Source organism: Corvus hawaiiensis, chromosome 1 (assembly GCF_020740725.1).
Source record: "Corvus hawaiiensis isolate bCorHaw1 chromosome 1, bCorHaw1.pri.cur, whole genome shotgun sequence".
NCBI classification, from domain to species: domain Eukaryota; kingdom Metazoa; phylum Chordata; class Aves; order Passeriformes; family Corvidae; genus Corvus; species Corvus hawaiiensis.
In genome coordinates, this window is record NC_063213.1 from 119157 (window position 1) to 136229 (window position 17073).

Below are 17073 nucleotides of genomic sequence, written 5' to 3' on the forward strand. Positions count from 1 at the left end.
AATTTCTGCTAAGGTTATAGAGAGAAAGGCTTTCTAAATCATTAGTTGTAAGTCTGAGATACCATAACAATTAAAACAGTATTTTTAAATCCTTTTAGTTAAGATCTTGGATATTAATCTCCAGTAGGGTATTCACCTAATCTAAACAAGAATAAAACAAACCTAAAAAATTTGTGGAAAGTTTATGTAATGGAAAGTTAATCACTAATACTCCAATAATAAGAAATACAGGGAGCCAAGAAATATTCCAACACGAAAAAAGCTTGTCGTATTTCTGTTCTTCAGAAAATCTTCTTTTGTCTATCACATAACTTAATCCTTTCCTGCTGCATTTGATCTTTAGCAACTCTTCCACTTGGCTGACTTTGTTTTGACAGTTACTCTTCTTTTTCATTTTCTGTTTCTCCATCTCCTTCTATTCGAGTCAATCCTTCCTCTCCCCAGTTCAAGCTCCTGCTGTTGCACATCACAAAACTGCAATTCTGTCTCTTCTGAACTTGGCAAATACTTTTTTTTCACTCTGATTAAATCCTCTTGGAATGCCACAGGCTAAAATTTGTTCTGAAACTGTCTATATGCAGTATAGATACTGCATATAGATAAGGGCCCAATTCTACATCCCTCTGCATCCCATCAGCCTTATGCATTTGCTGATTTTACCCTGCCCTGCATCCACTTTGCCATGCAGCTCCAGGATGCCTTGTCTCTTCCACAGTGCTGCAAGGCATCAATAATCACAGTTCCTCATGATAAATTATTTAATAAAAAATCAGTTGCAAACCTACATCCCTCTCCTGTTATGGCGTTATTTTAAGGATTAGCATTGATCTTCCCTTATACTTCAACTCCATTTGTCTCTCAAAAGACCAGTGCTGTGAACCCTCTTGCCTGCCTGCAGAAACAATAGGCCTCTGACCTATTTCAAACCAGACAAAACCCTGAAGAACACCCTCAGAAAATTACTGTTCTGTCTGGCAGCTGGTAAAGAATGAACCACATATAACTCCAATAGTTAATATTTCAGTTCCTGATCTTGTTGCAGTCTCCCTGCAGCAAAGCATCTGAGAGAGCAGGAACATGTGAAATGCTTTTTCTGCCATTTGCCTATGGTTGGAGGACAGAAGGCCCTCAGTCACTCTCTTCAAACCGATGAAGCTGTGACATATTCTCCTGATTCCTATTGCAACGGTGCTGTATCTGCTCCCAGACTGACAGCCCACCTCTCCCTCCTCACAGAAAACCTCCGAACATCCATGCTGTTAGTGACGCTGTCTCTGGTCCCTTTTCACCCTGAACATGCACTGAATTCCAAAGTAACCGACAACCCACAGGACAGGAGTGCTGTGATGGCTGGAGACAGACTCTTTAGGAAGGGCAGGCTGGGGGACGAGGAGGAGGAACTGCCCTTCAGCCAAGCGTGTGGCTGGAGCACACAGAGCTCCATCTTGGGAGGGACAGAGAATCAGCTGAGCGCTCACAGACCACAGTTAGGAACAGAGTTATCAGGCAGACCAACATGTAGCGCTGTGGTAGGTGTCGGCTGCAGACCACCTGCTGAGGAAGAAGTAGTGAGACCACAGACAGCAGCAAAAGTCCTCATGTCCACAGTCTCTGGTCCTCATGGAAGATTTCAACCACCCCAGTATCTGCTGAGGGGATAAGAAAGCAGGGCACAAGCAATCCATGAGGCTTCTGGGTCACACTGAAGATAAACTCCTAACACAGGCATCTGAGGAGCAGACAAGGAGAGGTGCTCTCGATGTGGAAGAACTGGTCAGGAATGTGAAGGTCAGAGCAGCCTCAGCTAGACCATGAGATGATATTTCAGGAACATGAGAGGATGGATCAGGGTAGAAAACAGAATCACAGCCCTAGAGTTCAAAACAGCAGTCTTTGGCCTGTTCAGGGATCTTCTTGGAAGATTTCTATGAATTACAGCCTTGAAAAGAAGAGAGTTACAGGAGATCTGGTTGATTTTCAAAGATTACCTCCTCCAAATTCAAGACTGGTACATCCCACAGGCAGGAAATGAATCAAAAGCAGCAGGAGGCCTGCATGCATGAACAAGGAGCTCCTGACTGAGCTGAAGCATTACAAGAGGCAGAAGCAGGGACAGGTGACCCAGAAGGAATACAGAGACAGTGTCCAAGCATGCAGGGATGCAATTAGGATAACAAAAGCCCACCTGGAATTGAATCTTGTGAGGAACATGAAGGGCAGACAGAAAGTTTTTTACAAATATCTCAGCAGTAAAAGACAGACATGGGAGAATGTGGGCTTACTGGGGAGGGGATTTGCTGAGAATGAAGTACTGAATGCCTTCTTTTACATCTTTCTTTACTGGCAAGATTGGCTGTCAGGAATTCCAGGCTCCTAAGACCACTAAGATGTCTGAAGCGAGGAAGACTTGCCCCCAGTGAAGAAGGACAAGGTCAGGGAATGTTTGAACCAGATGCACATACACAACAGGTGAATGGGTTTTTACTTAGAAAAGGTTGCCCAAAGAGCAAGTTCACTCTACCACTGCAGATACTCAGAAGTTCACTGAACTTGGTACTCAGCAAGTTGCTCAAGCTGACCCAGCTCTGAGATGGGAGGTTGGAACACATGATCTCGAGAGGTCCCTTTTAACCTCAGCCATTCTATGATATTATGATTCTACTCAGGAAAGACTTAAGCATGACAAGTAACTCAATCAACTTGCCCAATCAACATGCTGTGAATTCATATGAGAAACCACAGCCTGGAGACTGGAGCAGAAACAAGGCAAGGACAAAACACCTGGAGTGCCTTTACCTGAAAGCACATATGCCAGTCTAGAAGCAGCGATTGAAAGTGCTTTTTGCCTTAGAAGGTATGTATTAGGGGGCAAAACAGTATGATAATGAAGGTAAGTAATGGATTTCTATTTTGCTATCCTTTAATGCAGGACTAGGAAGAAGCTACTAGAATGAAAAGCAGCCTGTTGATGAAAAAAATTAAAACAAACACTGCTTAGTAATACCTACACACAATACATAGAAATGCATTCAAAATGCTGCTTCTAAAATAATTTTACCAGTTCATCACTTTGAAATGATCACTGTTCCATCAGTGCTTCTGCATCCCACGCCTCGTATTTAAAAAGGATAAAAACATCAAACCATGCTTAGATCCTACTTCTGGTGCTAAATACGAGTTGGCTCCCTTAGAAGAGTATCACAGTGGGTTTAGAAGAAGTGGTGCCTATTATACATAATTTGCTTACTTTATTAGCAATTCCTGTGTGGTGGACCTAGTACAGGTAGGCCTGTCAGTGCCTCTGCACAATTTCTCCTTTTAGACACCAGGAAAGGGCTGAGATGCAGACTCCTTGCATATACACTGTTTCCTGTTTTTCAGATTTGTCTGTCCGCTCTTTTGAAAGAATCAACATCAAACACTCTCTGATGCCTCTCTGGATAGCAAAAATCCTGCTTTCCTTATGGGGAGCTTCAAAGAAGTCTTTAATGCTGGCAATTAGGGACTGAGGAACTCCCCAGATGAAACAACACTGCACAATTAATCTGTTTTACACAGGGAGCAGGAACAGTACCACACTATTCCAGTTCACTCCTCCTTGTCAGCTGCAGGATCAGAGCACCTGAATGTGCCCACAGCCTCTGCTCCAGGGAGGAGCAACGAAGAGCTGGGAGCCTGCGCTGATGAGCTCTGCACAAGCCCTCCTTGAGCACCCCTCTAGTCCATTGCCATGGCAACAGATAGATGCATTCCTGTTGCCAAGGAGACAGCCACTGCTTTTGGACACTGTGCCCAAAGCATTTCAGCATCTTTAAGATCATAAGGAGTTTTATACAGTCATAATCACCTCCCCCACTTAAGCACGTCAATCATTCTCCCATTCCTATTTTCAGAATATGTTTTAAGCATTTTGCTATAATATGTCAGATTATCCCTAATAACTGGTTTTGATATCAACATTTAAAATGACATTGCCAACCTACAAACCTCTGTATGCCTGTCTTTTCTCCTGTTGTCCTGTTGCTCTTTCAATTCACTCTCACTGATCTAATGTGCAATAAACTGATTCCTTCCTCTCCATGGGCTTCCTGTGGTCGAGACCTGCACTTCCAGAAGAGCTGGTTGGCAAAAGGCAGTGTCCATCTCTCGTCTGCCTTCACCACTAGTTTTAACCAGAACATGTCTGTAAAATCAGCAGGCTCTGTACACTGGAGGCCTCAGGGCAGCAGCGCCGGCCCGCAGCACATGGCAGATTCCTGCTGTGTTCCCGAGCTGCTCTGTCGGTGCGGGAGCAGCTCCGCACAGGCAGGGTCAGCAGGGACACTGTCCTGGCAGTTCCGTACTGCCCCTCTGCGGCCGCCTTGGCCACTTCACCAGGGAGAGGTCCTGCAGCACGGGACCTTAGCGGAGGTGGGATCTGCACTGCAGCCATGCAGGAGCATCAAGGTAGCTCCCTGGGCTGCAGGATGCAGTCAGTGCCCACTGCACTGCTGGTGCCGCCCAATCCCGTTTCACATTCTCTCTCCTCCCTCGCGCAAGCCTTTTCCTCACCCTTCTGAAAAGACTGCACTGATACTTAAGATTTGCAATTTGGGGAGGGATTGTCAACTGAAACAGGGGCCTGCTGCTCCATATACCTGATGTGGGAAAGCAGAGACAGCTAGAGACTGGGCTCAAAGGATCAGTGGATAGCATGCCTCATAACAGGGAGCCTGGAGGCTTCTGGCAGCAGAGGGACCCCTTCTCCACCCTTATACCTCAATTTACAGAGTGAATGCAGTGCAGTGCCCTAAGAGTGAAGGGGAACACGGTCCACTTACTAATCACAGAACAGAATTACAGAATCATTTAGGTTGGAAAAGACTTTCAAGATCATCATATCCAATGTAAGTCCAGCACTGCCAAGTCCACCACTAAGCCGTGTCCCCAAATGTCATGTCTACGTGTCTTTTCAATCCCTCCAGGAATGGTGACCCTTCTACTTCCTTGAGAAACCTGTGCTGGGGCTTCACAACCCTTTCAGTAAAGAAATATTTCCCAACAACTTGAGGCCATTTCCTCTCCTCCTGTCCCTGTTCCCTGGGAGCAGAGCCCGACCCCCCCGGCTGTCCCCTCCTGTCAGGGAGTTGTGCAGAGCCACAAGGTTCCCCCTGAGCCTCCTTTTCTCCAGGCTGAGCCCCTTTCCCAGCTCCCTCAGCTTCTCCTGGGGTTCCAGCCCCTTCCCCAGCTCCGTTGCCTTCTCTGGACACGCTCCACCCTTGTCATGAGGGGCCCAGAACTACCCCCAGGACAGGAGGTGGCTCGGCGGTGCCAGCACAGGGACAGGCACTGCCCCGGGGGTTGTGCCCACACCAGTGCTGGTACAAGTCAGGTGCCATTGGCCTCCTGCTTACCTGGGCACATCTGGGCTTATGTTCAGCTGAAAAAAAAAAAACCCAACACCCACAATATTTTGTGCTAGTTTTAAGCCTGTTGCCTCATAATTTCATCACATGCCTGTATCTTCTACAAATCCTAAGTCCATTTGTGCTTTGCCTTTCCTCAGTGGTGGCTGATGATCTCTACCACTTTTACCTTCGTATATCATTTCTCTAAAGAATTCTCACAGGCCTCCTCTGATGGAAATCCCTCCACCTCTCACTATCCTTATCACTTTTTCTAGAATTCCTCTAGTTCTACTAGTCACGGCATCTTAAGGGATACAGAACTCCATCCTCTCTTCAGAACATAGGAGAGCCATGGATTTATACAATATTACAACAGTAACTTCGGCTTTGCTAATTCATTTCCTGTAATACCTAACATCAAATTTTCCATTTTAATCACTACTGTTAAGCTCGTGTTTGCAGAGAACTCTCTATAAAGATGCCAAGATTTCTTTCCTGAGCTGAAAGAAATAATTTTAGCAACAATGTGGCTACATTGGCAGGTTTATTTTCTTTATGCACTTTACACATAAATTCATCAACCTGGAATTTATTCTGCCATATTATCATCCAGTTTTGAAACACACTTCCCCAGTCCTAAAACAGCTTTAGGTTCTACTGCGTCAAATAATGTCACATTATAATCTAATTTTGTTGTTTCGTTATTTAGATCTTTGGAACTCATTCATCCTACACTGAGCACCAATGGGGAACCAAAAAGGCACAGAAACTCAGCATTTATTCGTCCTTCTACAGCCATCACCTTCAGCAACTCCAGGTCCCAGGGATTGCACTAATTCATCTTAGACCTCTTGAAAGCTATGCCTGTAGTTTCCTAAGGCTCATCAGTCAGTGGAAGTCTGCTCTTGGGCTTTGTCACCATTATCCCTTGACTCACAGCCTTGTGTCTCTCTTTTTCTGTAGCACTTTCCCCATTTACTTATTATCCCCTTTGCATGGAGAACCTCCTTGACTGCCTGACCTTAATGAAGAAGAGGTGTGCTCTCGCCTTGCGTGTACCCTTACATTTCCTGGCAAAAATTCACCAGGAAGTGCAAATTCCTGCCCCTGGGGAAGAAAAACCCCAGGCATCAGAATGTGCTGGCAGCCACTCAGCCAGAGAGCAGTTTGTCAGACAAAGACCCCAAGTGGAACACGAGGCAGCAGCAAGGGTGGGGTACCTGGGCACAGTGACATCCAGGAGGGGATCCTTCCCCTCAGTGCAGCATGATGAGGCCACAGCTGGAGTGCTTTGCCCAGTGCAAGAGAGACATGTACATACTGAGGAGTGCAGAGAAGAGCCATGAAGATGACAAAGGGACTGGAGCATCTCTCCAGTGAGGAAAGGCCAGGAGTGCTGGTACTGCTCAGTCTGGAGAAGAGAAGGCTCAGAGGGGAGCTCATTAATGTATAAAAATACCTGATGGGAGCATGCAAAGAGGATGGATCCAGGCTCTTTTCAGTGGTGCCCAGTGACAGGACCTGATGCCAGGGTCACAGACTGAAACACAAGAGGTTCCCTTGGCACATCAGCAAATGGTATTTTACAGTGAGGCTGACAGGTTGCCCAGACAGGTTGTGGAGTCTCCCACCTTGGAGATACTGAAAGGCTGTCTGGACACGGCCCTGGGCAACCAGTTCTGCTTGATGACCTCCAGAGGTCCCTTCCAACCTCAACCATTGTATGAGTCACTGCTTTTTCTTACTGCTTACAAGGAGTTTTCTTTATTGACTATTTCCCTTATCTTATTATATTTTATATTCTTTAGAATATATTCTTTAGAAACCTTGCTGAGAGCCATTTTCAAAACACTGAAGTGCAATATGCTGACAAACCCACTTTGATTTACATGAGCCATCGAAGAATTCTAATCCTAATAAAACAGGGACACAACTGAGAATAGAATAGGAACATAACAGACCCATGGGGCACTGTTTGTCTCTACAGAAGACACGCTGACTCCTTACCTGCAATGGCACACTTACACACCTCCTCTTCAAACAAAAAACAGGACTCCACGAATTACAACTTTGTGTGCAATTTATATTGTTAAAGATATTAACAGATGAGGATGGCTGCAACACTTGACAGAAGCATTCACTCAGAAAATAAAATCTGAAGGAGTAATGAAGAGCCTGATAGAAGACACTACAGAACATGGTATCAGTCAGTACAGTTTTTTTATCACACTGCAGCCAGTGCTGGTCACATCTCTGAAAGCATACAGCAGAATTATAACCATACAGATATAGAAAGACTAGGTACAAAATAATCCTCTTATGGAGAGGAACTGAAGCAGAGTGCGTGTTTATGTTGCAGAGGAGGGGGGAAATATAAAGAATGAAAATTGTCACTGTGATGAAAGGAGCACATTGTCGTGTAACAGAAGAACTTGAGGACCACCAACAAAAATGGAGGACTAAGTTCAAAATGAATGAAACCTTTTTCATGCAAAATAGCCAGCCTGGGACACCAACGGACATAGGACTTGCCAAGAGACACTGAAGATGCAAAAAGCAGTAACTAGATAAGGAACATCCAGTTTTCTTGGACTTGTAAACCACTTGACAAAATCTGTATGTGTTAAATGTCCACAAGACACACACCACCATTCACTTCAGAGGATGGTGGAGACTAAAAGTACCAGACAGTCCATAGCAAAGTAGTGACAGCAGATGTTTCTCAGGTGCCCTGTCTCAGGGCACACTGCCTTGGTCCCTAGCTGGTCCGTGCACATCCCAGGGAGATCCAGAGATGCTGTTCTTAGCAGTCCACACTGGTTCACTTCCTTACTAAGATAGGTCTGGACTACCAAGCCCAAAACTAGCACAACAATTACTTACAAACCACATACAGATACTGTTGCACTAGACACTTTCATTCATACAAGAATGACAAGTATTAAGAGAACAAGCAGAGGGGCTGGCATGGCCTTTAGAGCTTCAAATACTTCCTTTCCCCAAGTCAGCCTTGATCTGCCAAAACCCTTCTTAACAAGTATTTGTCCAAGTTCTTAAACCCTCCACTGATAGAAGGTCTACAAGCAGTATATCGCATTGAAATTTCCAATGGTTAACCAGCTTGTCTTTGTGAAAGGTATAAGGCTCACAGTAAGGACCTACGGAAATCAATTAGTGCTCAGTAAAATATGGGTGTCACATGATCCAAAAGTTTCTTTTAGCCATAAGATCCATTAATGTGTAAACAACCATGATCAGTGCAGATCAACACCTGGCTTCATGGCTGGTGTTGATGCCAGGGCTTCAGCTTCTCCGATGTTCTTTGATGAATACAGATTACTAAGGAGAGACAGGATTCACCATCAGCCAGTTCCCTGAGGACCCTGGCACGTGTTTAATCAGGTCCTATGGACTTGAGTATGTCCATGTTCCTCAGATGGTCTAGGTCCTGATCTACTCCTACAGTGGGCAGGACTTCATTCCCCCTGTCCCTGCCTTGAGATTCAGAGAGTCCAGTGATTTGGGAAGAGCAATTACAAGTGAAAACTGAGCAGGAAAAAAGTTGTTGAGTACCTCAGCCTTCTCCATTTTGGTCGTCACTAATTCTCCATCTCATTTATTGGGGAATACAGTTTCTTTTGCCTTCCTTGTCTAACCAGCATACCTGTGCAAGGAAGCCCTTATTCTTCACATCCCTTGCTAAACTTAGTTCCAGCTGTGCCTTAGCTTTCCTGATCCCATCCCTACAGTCCTAGGCAGTATCCTTATGTTCTTCCCAGGATGTGTGTTCCTGCTTCCACTGTCTCTGCATTTCCCTGCTGTGTTTCAGTTTCAGGAAGGAGGTCCTTACTCAGCCATGCTGGTTTCCCACATTTCTCAGCTGAGTTTTTGAACATTGGAATCAATAGTTCTTGGGCTCTAAGTAAAATGTCTTTCAACAGATGTCAGCTCAATATCCAAATGGAAATCAGGATCCAGTGGTGTCTCTTGGGGCTCCATACTGGGACCAGTACTGGTTAATATCTTTATTAATGACACAGACAGTAGCACTGAGTGCACCCTTGTGTGTGTGCAGGTGACACCAAGCCAAGGGTGCAGGTGACAAGCTGGAGGGCAGGGACGGCATCCAGAGGGACCCTGAGAGAGTGGGCCCATGGGACCCTCATAAAGTGCAGCAAGGCCAAGTGCAAGGCCCTGCACCTTTGGGGCAATTGTCTCACCTATCCCAGTACAGACTTGGGGATGAGTTGACTGAGAGCAGCTTTGTGGAGAAGGACTTTGGAGGTGCTGGTGGATGAAAAATAGAACAGATCCTGGTCACGTGCGCTGCCAGCCCAGAAACAATCAGTCCTGGGCTGATCCCGCAGCATGGACAGCATGTGAGGGGGGGGATTATTCCTGTTTGCTCTTGTCAGACCTCACCTTGCTCCACAGTACAAGACAAACATGGATCTGCTGGAGCAAGCCCAGAGGAGGCCATGGAGATGCTCTGAGGGCTGAAGCCCTCTGCTCTGGAGATGGGCTGAGAGAGCCAAGGGTGTTCAACCCAGAGAAGAGAAGGCTTCAGGGAGATTTTCTTGAAGCCTTTCAGTATTTAAAGGGGGCTTGTAAGAAAGACAGAGACTTTTTACCAAGGCCTCTAAGACAAAACAAGGGACAACACTTTTAAAGTGCCATTTTAAAGAGGGTGGTTTTAGATTGGAAGGAAGGCATTTTTAGTAAGGAAGACATTTTTTACAATGAGGGAGGTGAAACACTGGAACATGACTAGGTGATCTGTAAAAGATCCCTTCCAACCAATACATTCTATGCCTCTGTGAACCACAGTGAATGAGCTTTGTACCTTCTCCTGCAACTACGCAGATTGGCCCCTGTCCACACAGAGCGTGATCAGCCTGCCAGCCCATTCAGTTACTATGTGGTTATCCCCATGATCTCAAAGAACAAACAAGAATAAAAACCCTTAAGTAACCTTCCACTATGTCCTCTTTCTACCATGAAACTGGAAAGCATAAAAATCTGCAAGTAACATTTTAAAATCATTCCTCACTGGTCTCACAGCTGCAAACACAGCTCTTGCTTTCCATCTAGACACCACCTCTTAACTCTAAATTCTGCTGTTGCCATGAATCATAGATATTTTATCAGAGGAAAATGACTGGTTTAAATCTTTAAAAATAATAAATTTATAAATTTTCAATATCATTCTTTGTTGGGCCTTGCAATTTCACCAAGTGAAGTCAAATTTCTTTCACATCATAGACTCATAAAATGTTAAGGGATTGGAATGGACTTAAAGATCATCTAGTCCCATCCCCTCTGCCATGGGCAGGGACACCTCCCACTAGACCAGATCACTCAAGGCCTTATCCAACCCGGCTCTGAGCACTGTCAGGGTCGAGGCACCCACAACCTCCCTAGGCAACCTGTTCCAGTGTCTAACCACCTTCATAGTAAAAAATGTCTTTATAATATCTAACCTAAATTTCCCCCTCTTTCAATTTGTACCCATTACTCCTTTTCTTATTACTGCAGTTACTAACAAATAATCCCTCTTCAGCTTCCTTGTAGCCCCTTCAGACACTTCCACACAACCTTCTCTTCTCCAGACTGAATAGTCCCAACTTTCTCAGCCTGTCTCCATAGGGGAGGTGCTCATCAAAAGCACATTTACAAATCAAAGGCCACATGCTGAAAAGTTAAGTTTACATGATTTCGCACTTCAATGCAATAGCTGTGCCTGTAAAAATAAAAATATATAACTGGTAAATTGTGTTTTCTTCCCTGCAGTTTAGGATCTCGAAAGGAATCGAACTACCTTTAAACAAATAATTTTTTTAATTTATTCACAGGCAGAGAGTAAGTGTGCCAAATTTGGGGGTAAAGGGTACGATATTGAATAGAATCTTACACTGACATTCTTGGAGTAGGCAAATTCTTCAGTCTAGCTAAGGCCTTCAATTAAGCCATGGTGCTAGTTCTGTTCAGAGAGAAATGCTTCTGTCCCTTGCTTTGGGCACTGATCACAGACAGACACAGACACCATCTCTGTGCCAGTACAGAAAACAGAGAAGGCTGCAGGACTGTAAGAGGCCAGAAGGGAAAGGATAGGAGGTTTGTCTCTCAAACACTGGAACCTATGAATGCAGAGTTTTTCAAGAAATGGAAGGAAGACCAAAAGAGCTTTCCATAAAATTCATGGGGTCCTTGTGCAGCATGGAGCTTCCAGTGCTCGCAAATACATCCAGGTACAGAAATGACAGTATCTTTGTCACTTCCATGTTTACTCAGTGAATATTGAAAACATTTGACAAGGGCATCTCAGGCTGTCAATTCACAAAAATTAAACACACCTCACTTGATGACCTCTGAGGACCCTTCCATGAACAAGACCAATTAGCCAGCGTCTGCATTATGAAAGCACTATGGAGAACACAGCGCAGCCTTGTGAGCTAGATGGAAAGGCACATAAGTTGTAGGTATCTGCTTATTTCCATGCACCCAGGACATTTCTATAAAAATGCAAAACCTGGATAACTCTCCTGGTATAACACCTGAACTCTCAATATTTTACAGTTTCAATTAAGAACCATTCAATTCCTTCAGCTGCATCTTTCCAGAAAAGATAAGTTCCTGGAACGCTGTTCAATTTAAGGAGAGACCACCAAATTCCAGGTGTTAGCCCAAGCACTCTGCTTGGAAACCACTGTATCAACACTGCACTGGATGAGGAGAGAGCGCCGAGTGATAAAGAGAACTGAAGGTTAGCATTAGCATCTTCATCAAAAAACTGAAGGAGTTTTCATACATAAGCTCTTCCAGTTCCAGTGAGAATTGTTATAACCTAGGCTATTTATTTCCAAAGCAAAATAGTATGCATTTCTTCTACCACACAGTTTACACTACCAGTGAGGTGACCTGTGCAGGCTGTGAAAGGTGAGAAGTCACCAATCCAGGTGTGGCAAAAACAAAAGTCCCTTATAGGCACACTGTGTACTGGCTGGGAAAACAGACAGGTGGATATTCACAGTGGAAGCAACAAGTAGAATGTAACTAATGTTAGAAAATGAAGATCTGAGTGGCAGATTTGAGCACCGTATCATGGAGATGACCAGTGCCCATCCAGCAACAGCAGATAGTGAAGAAGTCTTCCTAGCTGGGAAGAGCTAATTTAAACCTGCACTGAGAAGCATGGGAACCCCGCAGATCAATAACCACCTGACAAGAACTAATTATATTTACCTGTGGCAAATGGAGTAATGAATTACCACAAAGAATACCTGCTGCTACTACTACTCCTCTTAGCAACTGCATCCTCCAACGTCACTTCCACTCTGCCAGATCAGCATCTTCCTGCCAGCACTAGTGCAAACTCTCACAGAAGTAATTGGCTATTCAAAGGACCCGTTTAGGTCAGCAGCAGCAAGCTGGCATCTTAGGATTTATTTCACAACATAGTATTTCCCATATGCCCAAAGGTAAACATTTTCCATCCCCAATACAAAGCACACACACATCCTTCCTGACTAAAACAGGTCACCTTTCAAAGAGCTAAAACCTACCTGTACCAGACAAGGCAGCTGAACACCTGGAGTCACATCTGTGTAGACCAAGAAGAAGGAATAAACTTATCCTGTGGATGGAGCAGGAGACCAGATATTATGTCATGATGAATTAGCAGCAGATGCTCTCATTGACCTTAAGCAGGAACAGCTCTAAGACAGCAGGCTGAGGATGCATTTGGATCCAGCTCTGAAAAGAGAAAGTATGTACTGGGTGAGAGGGAAGTAATGTACAATAAAAACAACATTTCCTAGAACTGCACCAACCCATGTGACACTTCATAAGAAGCACAACATGGGGAAAAAAAGAGGGGGAGAAGAGCAAGAAAGGGAAGATGAGACTGACATAGTGGTTTGGGACTTCTCTGGAGACTTTGTACACAGGTGCATGTCCAGGCTGCCAGGACAGCAGTTTTGCCCAGGCACTGGCCCATCCGTGTGGGCTCTTCAATTTCCCCACAGGACCCAGCTTGTATTTGTGGAATCTAGAAAGAACATGAAGGTCACTGCTTGCCTATAACCTGTCAACATACTGAGCAGGCTCTGGTAAGAACCACAGGGTGGGTAGGATTAGAGTGGATCCCTGGAATTTGCCTGTCCCAAGAAGCAAAGGTATCTTCTCAGACAGATGTTCTCAACCTTGGGAAGGCAGGCCAGCTTAGGAACATTGTCCAAGTCAGCTTGCTTTCATCCTTAAAAAAATCAACTCCTTAAAGAACTCAAAATCAACTCCTACCAGAACACTCCAGCATTTTAGCAGGCACTGTTAGCTGCCCCAGTAGAATAGGGAGAGTGCGGCAGACTGGAGTAACTAATGATCCCACAGATTTAGGGCATAGTCAGGCAGCTTCAGTGTCTGCATGCTATGATAGGTCCCAAAGAAGATGAACCAGGCTAAGAAGGAAAAGGGACCTGTTCCTTGGGAAGAGCTGAGCCAGCTGCACCTGCAAGTACAAAGCCCTGCTGCTCCTGACAGCTCTGTACTGTAGCTGATGAAGAAAAGCAGCATTACAGCAGAACAGGTGTGAGCACCAGCACACACAGCACCCTCAAGCATAAGCTCGCACCTAGACATGCAGATAGAAACAACTGTTCAAAGAATGGATAGGCAAGAAAGGGAAGTATGAACATTGCAGTGCCAGCCTGGGCAGTGCCACGCGGCATGAGTAGAGTGGGTAACTCCACCAGGGACAGGACCAAGGCTCTGGATCCAGTGGGGTCAGAAAAAGGGAAGAAAAAAGGACAGAAAGAAGATCATGGTGAATTCTGCTGAAACAGAGCTGTATTCAAGGAAGGACAGATCCCAGGCAAGCAGGGGCTGAGGCAAACACTGCAGTGGAGGCAGCGCAAATGAGAAGGGAGAGTGCACGAGGTACAGGAAGGAACACTACCGCAGCACTGAGGAAAAGGAGGAGAGCAAAGACTGAGCGTCCTCACCCTGCCTTAGGGGCAAGGCCAAGCTGCAAGTTCCTCCTCACAGAGAGGTCAGGGCATTCAGCAAGGGAAGACAGGCTGGCTTCACTGGTCGTGTCCCCATGGAAAACAGCAGATCGTTGATTGCTCCTGAGACAGCACCAAGGAAGTGGTTATTTTCAGAAGCTGCAGGACTTCCTCGGATGGGCAGTAGGATGAAGTCAGTCTCTCCAAGAAGGGAAGTGCTGACAGTACCAGGCAAGGATAATGCACACTCTCCCAGATCATGCTGACTGGTGAATGACCTTGTTTGTTCCTCAGTCCCCCATTTTAATTCTACCTCAGTTTTTCCCAGCAGCAGCTCGCACACAGGGATCCTCCACAGGCCACAGTGATGGAGGAAACGGAGAAGAGTTCAGGCCTCAGGGAACAGGAGGGAGGGAAGGAGCAGCAGTCTCCAGCAGCAGACTCCTGGTGCCAAAGTGAGATGGTTTACATGTTCAGGAAGTCAGAAGATCTTCCAGAAGGCCACGCAGAGCATCAGTCTCCCACAGGCACGGATCTGTTAGTCCTGAGAGAGTATCTGGGACCATGTATCTCCCTCTGAAGACGGAACTGAGGGGCATCTTAGAGGCAGCAAGTCAAATACTCTCTCTCAAAAGCTGCCATCTCCTGTGTGAAGGCTGGTTGTTGCTGGAGCACCAGAGACAGCAGTCAGTTAGATGCAGGGCAGCGCTGGGGTGTCTCCAGGAACAGGGTGTTAAGAAGAGGACACTCCTCTCCAGAGAATGCATGGACCATGTCAGGGCAGGATGGGCAATTCCAGACGAGTGATGGTGTCTCCCTCGGTAAAGTCAGTCCCTGCTAAAGGAGACCCTCCCGAGGGGGCCTGCAGCCCACATTCGGGAGAGGTAAATGAGCACTGGGCTCCCCCTTTCTGCCTGCCTCTCCGAGCGAGCCGAGTTCCTGCAAGACAGCAAAGCCGCCGGGGCTCGGCGGAGGACGCGGGGCCCGCGCTGGGACACCCGGCGGGGGCCAGGCGGGCGCCGCACCGCGTAAAGCCGAGTCCGGGGGAAAGATCAGAGAGCGCGGCGCGGCAGCCGCCAGGGCGCTCCAGCCGCGGCTCCGCGGGAGAACAGCGGCGGCGGCGGCTGAGGAGGGAGGCACCGCCGGGCGGTACCGGCGGCGCGGGGTCCGCCCGGACTCCACCAATCTCCCGGGCGGGCGAGCCCGGCGGGCAGCGCCCGGGCGGGAGCAGCAGCGGTGCTGCCCGGGGTCCTTGCCCGGCCCAGGGGTACCGCCGGCGTGGGCGTCTCGCAGATGCCCGGGGCAGGGCCGAGCCGGAGGGCGGCCGGGGCGGGGGGGCCGCGCGGCGCTCACCGTCCCGTCCATGCTCCGCTCCCGCCGGGGCCGTCTGCGCGCGGGGCGCCTGCGCGGCGCTGCGGAGAGCGGCCAGGGACCGTCTGTAAAGTGCGGCTCGCCCGCCGCGCCAGGGCAGAGGGTCCCGCGCCGGGAGCGCCCGGCCCCGGCCGCGCTGCTGCGGCGGGAGGGCGGTGCAGCCGCGGCCCCTGCCCCGCTCCCAGCCCCGCGGGGGCGGCGCGGCGCGGAGCTCCTCCCGGGGACAGGCGGGTGCGGCGCCCACACCCTCCCAGCCCCACGGGCCGCTCCGGCGTTGCCGCCTCGACTGAGCTCGAGAGAGGGACGGACTGGCTTTGGGTCCGCCGCCGCCACGGTCCCCAGCCCCGCCGCCCCTGCTTCCGCCGCCACAGCCACCCCCTTCTCTCCCCACCAGCGCCCCGCACCACCGCCAGAGCCCCCTTACTCTCGCAGTCCCCCAGCCCCGCCGCCCCCGCCCCGCACTCACCCCCGCACTCACCGCCGCCCCCTGCCGCCCTCGCCGCCGCAGCCCCGCTGCTCCAGCAGCGCTCCCGACCCGCCGCCGCAGCCTCCGCGCGCTCCACAGCGCCGCCCGCCGTCCCCGCTCCGCATCACCCCCCCGGGCCGCCGGGCCCGACGCAGAGCCCCCGCCCAGCCCGGTGCCAACGCGGCCCGCGCTGCCCGTACCTGGCTGGGAACGAGCACCGCCCGCTCGCAGCAGGGTCGGGAGCGCTTCCGACCGGTACCGAGCGGGGCTCGCACCGACGGTGACGGGGCCGGGGTTCACCGGGAGGCAATGAGAATTCCAGTGGCGATGGGTACGGTACTAACAGGATGAGAGAGCAAACAGGCCAAGGGAGCTCTGAGGCACGTCCAATCCTTCAAATTCAGAACAGGCCCCGAGCTGCGATCCACTGTCCGCACGCTTTTCCTTGTGTTTAAGGAGCTGGTGACTCCCGGGAGGGTGAGGATGAAGGTACTGGGCCTGGCGGGCTAAGGGTCTTTGGTGCAGTGTCAATTCTAACAGGAAAAGGAAAATTGCTTCTTAAACACGCAGTGGGAGATGTCTATGATGTGCACTTGGACAGAGTAATTAGAAGGAACCTTCAGTGCGACTTGCCAAAGCCCTGCAGTCCACGGGGACGAGGAGGGAAGTTTGGACAGAATGAGCACTGACAGTGAATACCTTGGGGTGATGCTCCAAGCAGCTGTGAGGAAGCAGTGAAAGGACTGAGCTCCGTCTGCAAAAAGCCAAGAAAACCTGCCAGCTTCATGGGCTCAAAACCAGTGTATGTCTAAAAGATGAAGTAAAATACTGTAAAGATGACGAGGTG

The 17073-nt window shown here is 48.3% G+C and overlaps 1 protein-coding gene across 3 annotated transcripts in view; it reads right to left on the reverse strand.

The window, feature by feature from the left end:
- The window catches only part of SMARCD3 (SWI/SNF related, matrix associated, actin dependent regulator of chromatin, subfamily d, member 3), an 80476-nt gene extending 64194 nt beyond the window's left edge, over positions 1 to 16282 (reverse strand). Inside the window, exons 1-2 of one of the 3 annotated variants that reach the window (XM_048287288.1) lie at positions 16239 to 16282; positions 12950 to 13139 (exon numbers count right to left, since the gene is read on the reverse strand). The gene's annotated coding sequence lies outside the window, so the exon portion shown is untranslated. Of the gene's footprint in view, positions 1 to 12949; positions 13140 to 14386; positions 15417 to 15742; positions 15828 to 16238 lie in introns of those variants that run through there. The other 2 variants (XM_048286569.1, XM_048328865.1) reach the window with 2 other exon arrangements.
- Between the last annotated feature and the right edge of the window lie 791 nt (positions 16283 to 17073).